The sequence below is a fragment of the Anser brachyrhynchus genome (assembly GCF_964034855.1).
Source record: "Anser brachyrhynchus genome assembly, chromosome: 2".
NCBI classification, from domain to species: Eukaryota; Metazoa; Chordata; class Aves; order Anseriformes; family Anatidae; genus Anser; species Anser brachyrhynchus.
In genome coordinates, this window is record NC_137695.1 from 63,410,931 (window position 1) to 63,424,312 (window position 13,382).

The 13,382-nt window shown below is 33.7% G+C and overlaps 1 protein-coding gene across 9 annotated transcripts in view; it reads left to right on the forward strand.

Annotated features, from left to right (window-relative positions):
* BBS9 (Bardet-Biedl syndrome 9) overlaps positions 1-13,382 on the forward strand; it is a 289,323-nt gene that overhangs the window by 246,333 nt on the left and 29,608 nt on the right. Inside the window, exon 23 of one of the 9 annotated variants that reach the window (XR_013947655.1) lies at positions 7,195-11,973. The exons of the other annotated variants lie outside the window; for them this stretch is intronic. The gene's annotated coding sequence lies outside the window, so the exon portion shown is untranslated. The remainder of the gene's footprint in view (positions 1-7,194; positions 11,974-13,382) is intronic. 9 annotated transcript variants of the gene reach the window in all.

The following is a 13,382-nucleotide window of genomic DNA, read 5'->3' on the forward strand; positions in this document are numbered from 1 at the left end:
TTTTCCCATAACAATATTTGGAGGCTGTATACTGGTGCTGGTTTCTTTTAGAATCATTGAAAAATATGCTCATTTTTCATTTATTTCATCATATCAATCTTTCAGAGGAGTCCCATTCAGAAATATGTCCTGTTGTGTCTCATTTGTTCATTATTGGTGTTACGGTTTTGCTTTATTCCAATTCATCATATTTTTGGCTTATTTCTAACCATGGAGCATGGGCATATTTGGGTTTATTTGTCAAGGAAATTTCCGTGAAAACACACATTTGCAAATTATAATCTACAATATTAATGTCTCTGCTGTCCAGCATCACTGTACTTCAGAGCTAGAAAGGGTAAATGGATGCAGAGGCACTAAAAGGATTTTAAAAACAGGCAATCACTGAAGCTGATTTCTAATTCTAATTTAAAGAAGCTAAACCCAGTTAGGAGATTATATTACTCTTCTCCATTACTATTCCATTCATTTCTCTCCCTCTGGCTGCTATTTTCCTTATGTGAGGCCTGACTCAAGGAAAACTTCCGTGCATCTTTCCTTTGTTTATGCATTACACCCAAGATGGTGTTTTAAGGAGGACTTATAAACATATGCTTAAGTCCATTCAATACTAATCTCTGAGTGAGAGCCCTGAGAGAACTTATCCCTTTTCGTGAAAACCTTGACTCTGACATTTTATCTAATAGGAGCTTTGCTTTTAATTATTAACATGGATGGGATAGGATCAATGGTCATATATATGTATTTGCCTATACAGTTCCAGAGTCCCAAGCAAGCCTGAGGTATTTGTTTTCCTTCTCTTCCACCACTTTTCCATACAGTGCCATTGACTCTAAAGCTACTTCTATGATTTTTCCTTAGGTTGGTTGCATCATTCCACTGTTGCGCAGTCATTCCATGTTATCACTGTATTTGTAGAAATATTTTTAACATACTTTTAAAAATTATTTTCTAACATTAATAAAGTGCCAGAATAGATGGGACCTTTGTATTAATTTACATTATTTGCAAAGAGTATGCCACAAGGAAGAGCTTAAAAGCCCTGTAGGAATCCACAGATGAGAGAGTATATTAATTAAATGTATGTTTTGGAATAGTGTTTTCCTCAGGGAATAAGACTAAGGACCAATCTCACTGAGTTACGCTAGGGATTAATTTGACCTACTCTCTTTGATGTTAAGAAACTGGGAACAAACTCTTTTCTTCGGTATCTGCTTTGAAGAAGAAAATGTTTAAGGGTGAGGCAGCAAGTTTACATATCATCAGAGAGTGTGTGGATGCAGTTCTGAAACAGTCTGCTGACACAGTATTAAATTTCTGGTCATGTTCTGTGCATGAAAGCAGTGAATATTTATGATTATGTTTTTTCACATATATTTCTCTAAGTGATACAGAGTGGGCAATGTTTCAAAATGAACAGGATTATGAAAAAAAATATTAACAAGTAAATTAGCAGAGATCTAAAATAAAAGTCAGCAGGACTGGCCAGACTTCTGAGGAAGAGTGAAGCTATTGCGACAGGCAAAGGGAAACTCTGAAACTGGAAAATTGCTTTATTCCTGTGTCAAAGTTTTATTGATAAAGGGTTGACCAAAGTGAGCCCTTGGTGATAATGAAAATCCTTGTAAAACTTGCTTGTTTATCTGTAACCTTACTCCCTTTACAGACAATAGCCCTCCACACAAAATTTTATGTTCCTCGTGAAATCTTCCACAATAGACATTGTAAAGCAATTACGTAATGCTGCAGTGTTTTCTTTCAGGGGAAAAAAAAAGAAAAAAAAAAGAAAAAAAAAAAGGATGGTGGTTGTAAATAGCTTAGCCTTCAGTGATTTTCAGCTACTTAGACCTCTGATGGACATGGTGTGTGTACAGTGACAGCTTAATTAGCTACAATTAAGCTGTGTATGTGGATCATATAGGAGATGTAGAAGGCAAGACTTTTTGATAATATATTGAAAAGTGATTGTCCTTGTGTCATGCTTACATTCAGTCTCTAAATATTTTTGTCCAAAATCAGTCTTCCCTGTAGATTTTCCCAATAAATAGAAAGATGTCAGTTTAACAAGAGATGTAATATTTTGAGTCATTATTAAGCAAAAGAAACCAATTAAAATTGAAGTTTTGCAGAAAATGTCTTGTGCCTCTTGTGCATTAACAGTCAAACTGTGAAAGAGCTTTTATAGGAAGACTTGTATTCTTTGTATGGCTCGTGTTTCTCTTTGTACTGTTAAAAAGTTGAAATGAGGAAAGTAGTTAAGTAGAAACAGACTTGTTAACATTGCTTGTTTTTACACTGAAATGCTGCTTTGCTGCACAATTAAGATTGCAAAATGTGAAGGAAGCTAATAGAAAGCATTTTTGCGTCAGTTTACTTTGCTGTTTTTCCCTTTTTTATAGATAAGGTTTTGTTTGCAAGCTGCTCAATAAGAACTAATGATGTACAGTTGCATAATATTTATGATAGCTATGTTAAAAAGCACAAATAACTTAAATAGGTCAAGAACATGAGTACCCACCCATACTACTACTGTGTTTCTAAGTAATTCAATGTTTTACATAACTTCAGCTTGAAAAATGAATCTGAGACAGTAAAAGACCTACTCAGTTCTTGATCTCTGAAAACCTGTCAGCTGTCTTATGCTTTAGGAAATGGTTGTTTAAGGTCTTCAGAACAATAACAACAACACAAAAACCCACCACCACCAATAAATTAAAACAAACAAACAAACAACAACAACAAAAAAAACCAAAAAACCAAAAACCTCACCCATTAGGATAAAATTGTATTTTATTTAAATATGACTATGCTTAGGATAACATAGATTTTGAAAAATCTACTTAGAAAGTTGTTTATCTGCATTTGTAGGTTAAATATAGGGTAACTGTAGTCATCAGAAATTAAATTTTCAAGTTTGCCTTTATGTCAGCTTGTTTATCATGCCTACTTTACCTGGTTCTGACTATGTAGGAGAGAAAAATTTGAACTACACATATATCAGGTTTGTACATAGAATTCTGTCCTAGCAGAAATTTATATTTTCTGCTTGATAAGTCTGAGACAGTTCAATATAAAAAAATAAAAAGATAAAAATACATTAAAGTGAACAGTGCATCTCACGTTTGCTAGTTCTTTTTTTATTAGTTTTGATGATTTCAATTGCTGAATCTCTTTAAATCTTTCCATCGAAGGCACACAATCAAACCAGACTTTTTTGATGAGAAGGACATCAGCTGTAAAAGATGTGTAGCCACGTAGAGTACTTGCATAAGACAATGGAACTGTAGTTTTATTCTCTTGATCTCTTATTATGAGGAAAAACCCTGACTGATAGTTTGACCAAACTAGAAAAGATTTAAGTTCTTCGGTTATGTTAACCATATAGAGCTACTTTCCTATTAAAGTGTACGATTGCATTCATTTTGTTTTTCCTCTCTGTAAAAATTGGGTGATGTACCTGATATTTAAGTGGTGTTATTTGATGTTCATATTCATTCTACTTTGAGATTAATGACAGAGAATGAGCATTCTTGCTATTTTTTTTTTTTTGCTATGACTGTATTGGCAAAGAAAGAGCAGTAAGATTTTTATAAGCTACTAGAAATATGTTATTGCCTTTTCACATTAAAAAAAATAAAATTACATGCAGAGAAACAATTTTAATTTTGTAATCATGGAGTTTTGAATTTGCACAACACAGTAGATTCCTGTTTGGAATTCAGCTGAATGGCTCTTGGGTACAGGTCTGATGTGTTGCTGTAGCAATTCTAACTTTAACTGCAGTAGATACTTTTGCAAAATCCACCGGGGGGATCAGTATTAACTACTGCATTTGCTATTAATTCACATTGTTTAGCATCAATAAATATAATAAATTAGTTCCTCAATATGGCAGTCTATTAAATAATAAAGTAGTTATGGAATTTCCATTTCTGAGAAGACATAATAAATAGTATGAGTGGATTTTTTTTTTCCTTAGGGTGAGATGAACCATGATTGATGAGTCACACTGGATTGGCTCATAAGTTGAATGTGGTTTACTTGTATTGGAGGTTACATTTGTATAATGTTCATGAACTGTCTTATAGAAGTGTTTTCTCTATAGAGAAAAATCCTGTATTTGCTATGGAATTTATAACCTGATTCCAAATATTTACTATTTTATTTTCTGAGACTTCAGTGAGTTGCTAGAGTAGTTGCTTTAGAACCCTCATTATTACTTCATTGTCTTTTTACTTGTGTATTTATTCTAAAGAAAAGGAAAGTCAGACACAGCAGTGTTATAGATATATCATGCCATATCATCATGGCTTGTCTGTCCTTAAATTAAATCAGAGCAAGTAAAGATATTTTAATTTTTGGCCTCTGAGATTGTCAGCATGTTTATTGTTATTCAGGTTCCTAATGCAAACTCCTATAAAACTTAATAACAATTATGGCCTAAAATTTCCAGAGATTTAAATAAGTTTCTGTGTTGTAAACTTTTTGAAGACATTCATAGGTGTCAGCGTCTAATTTGAATCTTTCTATAGAAATCTGTGAGGAGTACAATTAAATATCTAATTAAATATGATAAAATGTTAAAAAGCTTGGCAAATTCTGCAGCTTTTAATGGTGTTGAATTCTTGTCCAATGATACATTGAGAATCCTTATGCTAGTGGGATTGAATATTATCACATATGAAATAGATCTTGAATTATTACAATTTTATTCTTAATTTACTTAAGGTTAATGGCATCTTGAAGTATATGAAGCTATATGTATTTGCTTTTACTTTTTTCTGTGAATCTAGTAAGACTATCAGATGTGTCTGACATTTTCATTTCTGTAGTAGTAATAGCATAACTAACATTCTGAAGCAGTTGAGTTAATATTTTTAGCTCTTAGATGCTGACAAGGAAGCAAATGCCTGACATTTCTTTCATGATTTTTTTGTATCCAAGTCATTTTCCCAGTGAAACTTTTATGTAGAAATGCAAATTTATGTATGTATATACTATATATATATATATATATATTGTCTTGTAATACCTTGGTCAGTACTTCCTTTCATTATTTAAGAAACTTAGTCAATTATTTTTGAAAACTATGGAATAGGTCTTCGCACATATGTCTTCTTGGAGCTAAAATGATAAATTTGTTATGGTTGACCTCAAGAAGTGGGTTTTTATGTTGAAATTTTTTCAAGGAAAATAATGACTTACCATGCGAACTATGCTCAGGGAAAAAGACTGCTACCACAGCGACGAGTACACATTTCTTTTCCTAGCTTGTTTTCTCTGTAACTTCTGGAAAGACCTACCACAGGCAAAGAGGAAATGCCAAAATGTAGTAAGTTAGCTGGAAGAAAAGGTGGACATAAGTTTGTTTCTGGATTTGTAATGCGCAAATATTGTTACAAGCAATGTGGAATCCAGTAAACTGCCTTAATAAATTTACCAATTTAAATTTAAATTTAAATTTTCAATGGAGTTCATTAAGAGCTCCTGTCCAAAACAATACCTATTTTCTTTCATGATTCACCTATATATATATATAAATATAAATTTGTTTATGTTAATATATATAAATTTCAGTAACAATTAGGACAAATTTCTCAATTTGTGATTTTAAGAAGTGGGGATTGGGTTGTTTGAAAGAGCTAAGAGTCCTTAAATATCATCTTTTCCCCACCTGCAGCACTGATGATTGGTTATTTATTGTAGGCAAATGTTGTTTTGTGCTGTCTAACCACCTCATCTGTCAAACATTTTGGGCTGATCTGATTCCTATTGAAATCAATAAATGGTTTTCCTTGGGAAAGAGATCCAGCTCTTGAATTGTTTTCAAAGTAGAAACTACTCATTCCTCTGCTTACATGAGTAGCATAGAAACAGTTTAATCTTATTTAACCTCACTCATAATTGTTCCAAATTGTGAGTAATTTATATTAACAAAGAATAAGGTTGAGGTGCTATTGATAGCTCATTAACATTTTCCCAGCATGTATCTTCAAACTTATAATAAATATCAATCAAACTTGAGATTTAAGATTTGTATTTTATCAATATCCTTTTTTCATTATATTGAAAGTCATTTGGACACAAGTTAAGGGTCATCAGATTAATTTAGCGTGAAAGATAAGCGCATAGATGCCGTGGTATTTACAGTGGTAGCTTAGCATTTAGTGTGATAATTTAGCAACAACCTATATAAGGCAATCCAAGGTTTGCAAGGTGAAGTAGACAACCTCAAACGAAGTATATTGATTTTTAAAAGGATGAGAGATGATTCTTACTCATTATGTGAAGAAGCTGTTTGTTCTGTAAAACAAACAAATAGTATCTCTAAAAAGAAGGAACAGGGTGAAGAAACATTATCTGTTGCTAGCTTTGTTTTCCAGTAGAGTGTTTGTTATACAGTCTCCTTTATGAAAAGTACAAAAAATCTATGGCTGCATGTACTTTGAAGTTGCATGAGCTAGTGGAAGTGCTCCTGTTCGTGTTTGTGGCTCAAGGTTCAGACCTTATGTTATTTTTCCACTGCTTCTTCAGTTCTTGCCTCTTAAAGAAGCCTTTCTCTGCCACTACAGAAAGAGGATGACAGCTATTTTGGTGTAACACCATTACTTACAGTAAGTCATTGTACTAGGGAGTAGTGGCATAAAAGCTAGCAGGAAAGTAAAATATCAGGATTCATCTTCATGAAAGGGGCATTGTATATAAGGTATTTATGATCGAGTATTAAGCCTAATACTGTCTCTAAAAGAAATTGAGTCTTCTACAGACTCTTTGTTATTCTCGTGGCCATTCATTTGTTTGAATTTTATTGGTTCTTAATGTTTTTGTTTCTTGGAATTTTTGTACAAATATCACTGAAGTCAAACATATTCAAATAAAACCTAATAAATCTGACAGAAAAATATTGTATAACAGTTCCATTTAGATGGTGAGGACTCTCCCATTAAAGACTCCTATGGCTTTTTTATGACTTTTGAAAAAATGTTTGGTTCCTAGCTTCCATAAATTATGCATACTGGCTTTTCATTAACACAGAAGGCAAACATAATTCATTGAGAAGAATTCTTTGGTCACACACGATTGAGAAGTTCAGAAAGATCAAAAACACTTAGCTCTGTGGTAGGAACAAAACTCTATTTCATATAAAGGCTCCAGTTCCCTGAATTTTAATATTGATTTTTATTTTTTTTCTAGCTCCACAAAAAATCAGGAATGCTGATACATTACATGAAGACATTTTATAACTGCTGGAGCTCTATAAGGAGTCCCACAGGGTGGTGTTACCTATTCCTAACAAATGAAATAACTATTCCATTCTTTTTGTATAAAGCAGGAACATTGCAATAATTTTCCCTACAAAAAGATTTAAGGCAATTTTTATAATTTAAATGTCTTATTTGTACATTGATGAAGAAGATTGAGGATAGTAATAAAAAGATAAGTTCAAGATGATACCAAATAAGGCAAGCTTTCTTACTGCGGGGCAACTGGGGCTTTATGCTTTTTTGGTGTTTGATAAAAAATTTTATATTCATAAGACTTCCAATGAAAAATGTAACAGGAGAAAATGGTGTCTGAGAGAGATATGAAGAAAAGGATGATCGCTCTTGCTTTCTAAAAAAAAGCAATGGAGAGGGATTGGATTTCATATGGTAATAGTGCAGGAAGAGAGTTTTATGTGAATATAAGAAGGCACTAAATATAGCATGAGCTTGGTAGATCGTAAAATATCATGTTGTCTAAAGGGAGAAACACACCTAGTGTGCATGGGCCTACGAGAACAGTTTTGGTACTTCGTGTTTGGACAGAATAATTATAATATAGGTGATGGAGTAATTAGTCTATGAATATGACAAGTCAGATGAGAATGATAAAATATGAAAGGATTTTAATACCTACTTCAGAGTTTTTTATTTCTTGAATAGCTAAAGTACAAAGAAAACATTTTTGTTCCGTATATGCAGAATACCTAGTATTTCTAAACTGTATCCGATTTCTGAACAATTATAAATAAGAAAATATTTTTTCTTTTACAAAACCAATATTCTTTCTTAATTATTCACAACAGTAAAAGGATGCAGGCTATCAGGTGTTATGTAACTCATAGTAAGCCTTTCTGATGTCCTTTATCTTAATGTTTTTGGTCAGTAGCAGGATTTAGATCATCACAAGTAGTTGGGCAAAAATTTTCAGTTACATTAAAACAAACAGAAAAACCCTGCACATAGGCAATGTTGTGTCCAGTTTGGGTCCTCTTCAGTACAAGAAAAATATTGACTTGGGTGAGTTAAGTGGATGGCCATGAAGTTGAGATCTGGAGCACACCTCCCTTGAGGAGAAGCTGAGGGAATGGGACTTGTTTAGCCTGGAGAAGAGGATGCTGAGAGCAGCCTGACAGTACTAAGGAGGAGATTCTGAGCTGGGAGAACCAGGCTTTTCACTGGGCTGCAAGGCAGGAGGAGAGAGGAAGACAATGGTCATAAATTGAAACAAGGGAGGTTCAAAACTGTTCTAAGTGGTTGTGTGTGTGTTTGTGAGAGAGAGAGAGAGAGAGAAACAAAATATATTTCAGATGAAGACAGTAAAGATTTAAAACAGGCTGTACAGAGAGGCTGTGGCATCTCCTTCCTTGGAGGTCTCAAGATCAGATAGACTAGATAAAACACTGAGCAACACAGTCTGAATTCAGCGTTGACACTGTCTTGAGCAGGGTCAATAGGCAATAGACTGTTAATTGTATCCAGAGTTGTTCTATCAATCTAAGCAATAGAAAGCATTGCACTGTGTTGCTATTGACAGGGTTTGTAATTTAAATATGATTAATTTGCCACTATATGAAAGAGGTGTAAAAGGTATTAAATGACTGTAACATAATTAGAGAGTGTAAAATAGCTGGAGATACTACTTTGCATGTTTCTGTTAGTTTTTGTATTTAATGTGCCTAGATTTCACTTCATAGGCAATTGGTGCACACTTTCTACTACCACATTTGTTCCAGAGTCATCGATTTCTGTTTATGCCCTTTTCTTGCTGAATTCAGATCTCTACAGATTGTAATCTCAAGTTTTATAATAGGTTTTTATCCAGTTTATTTTATTATTGTGTAACTGCAAATAAGATCTTAGTAGAAGTAGTAATCTTATCTTGAATAAAAAAAATTATTACTATTCCTACTTCTCAGAAGCACATCTTAAATATTTCCTTCAAATGATATACCCAAAAGCATATATATAATTTTAATTGAACTGAGTTCATATGTCCTGAGTGCAAACCTAGTGTCAAAACCACAGGAGTACTTTGTTCTCATGATAATGCTTGACTTAGGTATTCTCCTCTAGAACAATTAGAATTAATGTTTTATGTATTCAATTTGGAATGTAATCTTGTGAATTCTTTTGTCCTTTAAAACTCTTTTCTGAATAATACCATTGCTTCCATCATCAGAATTCAGTGCATTAATAGTTAGCAGTTAAATAGTATTTTACCAATAGCTGTAGTAGAACACCTTAACCTTAAAAAACCAGAAATTGAAATAAATCGTGATATTCATTCTTGATAATGATTTATAGCAGCTAAACATTGAATGCTTTGTAATTGCCCCTAAGGTTACCCACAGCGAATAGCCATCTTGTTTAAGGATGAGTATTGGTTGTTGGTTTTACAGTGGTTTTATTGTCTACAAAAAAGGCAATCAGTGAAAGTATGATATAAAGGATCACCTTTGGTCATCCTTTCACAATAAGCAGACCAAAATCTGCTCTGTAAATCCAGGTTATTCCCAACAACATTGCAGCACAAGATTAATTTAAACGTGATTAGAAATGTTGCCAAATACTGATTTTGTTCCCACATCTTGAAAAGTGGTCAGAACATAGTACTGTGAATAAAGGCAAGCTGCATGATTCATATTGGCAAGTAATAACCCTACCAAGTGTCAGATAGAAGAAATACCCATGCCTTCTAAAAAAATCAATGTTGGGAAAAGGGAGTTATCGACTCTGGAGTGAAATGCAATGCACGTGATGCATTTTGCAATAGCTGGCTGTGCATATTGACCTTTTCCAGTTTTCTTCTATGAGTAGCCTATGCCCTGTGAACTGAATAAAATGTTAATAGTTAAGATGGCCCTAACAAGTCCCTCAAATTCCATAAAGGATGATAAATGAGTGGTATTGGTGAATCAGAGTGATATATCCATCGTTTGTCACATTTAAGTCTCAGCAGTATTGGGAAATAGTGCTTGGCAGGGACATACTCCCATCCAGAAGGAAGGAAGTCAAAATGCTTCTTCAGTGCAAATCATTGAATTGTATTCACAACCAATGTAAATTGGCAGAACTCTTTTGGCTTCATATTGATCTAAATTATCTGAGTCTAATAAAAAGTTGGGCTATGTTATATTGCAAGGATTTGTCTTTTTGGTTTGTTGTTATTATTTCACCACCTGTAGTTTGTGAACAATAGTTAATTTCTCAGAGTCTGATTCTAGCTGATTCAAAGAAGCTTGAGTAAGGAAGGCAGACAGATAAATGTTTCTCTTTGCTTAGAAAAAGGGGGGTTGCATAAAGCTACATATAATAAGGTGAGTGCTCTGCCTATGGTGCTGCTATATATCTAGATGCTTCAGAATATATTTATGGGTTATGACAGTTTTCATAGTTAAACTTAAGGAACTGTTCCAGTACAAACATTATTGGTGTTATCTTGTTTACTGGTTATTATTGACAGCTTTTTGATGTTGAATAATATAATGATGATAGTTATGATCATTGTATGAATAAGGATCTCAGATCTGCAAAATGTTACAGAAAGTCAGTCTGTCCCCAGCAGTTTACATGATTTTTGACTAAAAGCCTATTTATTAACTGTGGTGTCTTATATATATTTTAATTTAACCTTCTTGTGGTGAGAAACAACTGAAATTGATAATTGTAAAGTGGTAACTTGGAACAATGTTGTGTTGTTCCTAGAATGCTTTTAACTGCAAACATGCAGGCAGAATACTGTGGCTGCAGTTATTTGTGTGTATCTATACCAAAAATGTTAACTCGAACTGAACCGTTTAACATGCCTAATCCATAGCAGCTGTAATGGTCAGTGGAACTATTTTTGTAAACCACTTCTATTGGCTTTCTGAGCTTCCTTTAGTATTGATTTAATTTGAGTCAACCACTCAAACTTTAACCAGAATAAGCTGGTGCCAGATTACGCATCAATGACATATGTATTCTGTATTCTTTGGAAACCTCACACAATTGCAGATTTCGCTTGCCTATACAACCACTTTGTAGCTAATTAGACCAGACGTGGCACTAAAGAGAAACCACAAACACAGCAGTATGCCCTGATGGATATTAATACAGTCCAGTCTCATAACAAAGTGAACAATTGCTCAAATAATGATTTCCTGCTGTGGACTTTTTATGCTTTGTTTGTTAAATCCTATCTTCCTTCCTACTTTCCTGTTGACTGCAGCAGAATTGAATTTTATTCAACTCGACTCGCACTGGGTCAGCAAAACTCTTCACTTTTGTGTAAGAAAAGTTAACTCATTAAAGGCTGTCTGTTTTTTTGAAACCTTATCAGTGCACTGAGCTCCCACCCACAACCAAAGGGAAGGAGTTAATAGAGCGCTTTATGAAATGTGGGAGAAATGAAGCGGTGAGGTACATATTTGCTAATGTGTTTAAAGCAAAGTCAGAGTTCACTGGACCATAGTTTGGTTTGTTTTCATTTTCTAACTATCCATTCTTTTCTTTCCTTAGTATTTGCTCATTGCCTTGGTGATGTGGTAAAAATTTGTGCTAAATATATTTAATATAATGTTAACAGTGATTGCTAGCAGTAACATCACTACAAAAAGCGAAGGTATAGTGGAAATTAATCCTGTGGAATATCATGTCACTTAAGAGAATGACAACATCTTCTCTTCACATTCATTCATCTGGTAGCATGGGGATACTGGAAAAAAAGGTAATTTACAACATAATTTACACAATTATATGTCTATCTAATGATGTGCAGAAAACTTTGCTGTTGCTGCTGGGCAGGAGAGGAGCAATTTACTATCATTCTAGCATTTGTAAGCAATATAATTACATGCAAATGTCAAGTAGGTATATTGTTAGCGCTGCTTGCTATTTTTACAGTTGGAAAAATAAACAGTCCAGTAGTCTTTAGGAGCTTTAAGCATTTCCCAAAAAAAAAAAAAAAAAGTTTTGTATGGAATAACTTTCTTGCAAGTGCAGGAAAAGGAAAGGTCAGAGGAGTACACTTTTATCAAGAAGGCTCAATGAAATCTTGATAACTTCTAGTGACATTCGTCTTTCATAATGAGATCCATAGGCTATTTTTTTCTAATAGGCTGACAAATTCTACAGACCTCCTCATTCAGTTTAATATTTTGAAAATATTAGTCCCACACTAAGGCAAATGGTACTAACTTTGTCAGAATTATCAGCAGCACGGAAAAAAAAAAGATGTTATTTTGGTGCTAATTTATTATTTTATGTTGGCATTTTCTTCATTGATTTGCTCTCTATAAAATATGTTGTGTGAATGTATTATAATTGGTGAAGAGTAAAGATTCCGTACTCTTAAATTAAACCTTTAACTATCACAAAGATTTTGCATTTAAAATTAGTTCTTCACCAGGGTAGGAAATTGTCACTGTTGTAGATGGAAAACACTACATTTAAAGCATTGAAAAATTGTTGGAAGTTGCATTTTCTTTGGGAGAAAGAGTTTCACTTAGTGGCTGTGATCTTGAAAACTACCCAAAGCATCTAGATCACATTCATGTTTTCTCCCTTTTTGCTGTCCATTTTTTTTTTTTTGTACTTTCATCCACTTAGGTGGTATTGTTTGAATGCTCTTAGTCTCCTGATAGGAAAAAGGGTTGAGAGGCACAACAAAGGAAAGCTCATTGATAATGTAGAAGAAAGTCTAAAGTTAAACCTCCCAAAATTGCTTTCAACAGAGTGATAGTTGCAGAAGTCAATGAACTGGTAATGGCACAGTTTGGATGTCCTTGTTTAAAGGTGTCTGCCAAGTGCAGGTGGCCAGTCCATTTTGATATCTCTGCCTTGTACAGGCAGTCAGACCTGGTTATATTGTTATATTGTATTGCTATTAGGCTTTTTGGAAGTGTCGGTGAATCTTTTTTTTTTTCTTTTTTTTTTTTTCCCAACTGTTGTCAGATTTATTCAGTAACGCACTTGGCAAATTCTAACTGATTAGTTTTCTGTAATGTATCTGGATTACAGTAGTTGCTCATTTCTCTGCCTTACTTCCTGTCCCAGGAATGATACTAACTCCTTGATGCATAAAGTCTGTACCAAAGTTTGACAGTATTTTGCAGGAGGTGGCTGTGTAAATTAATC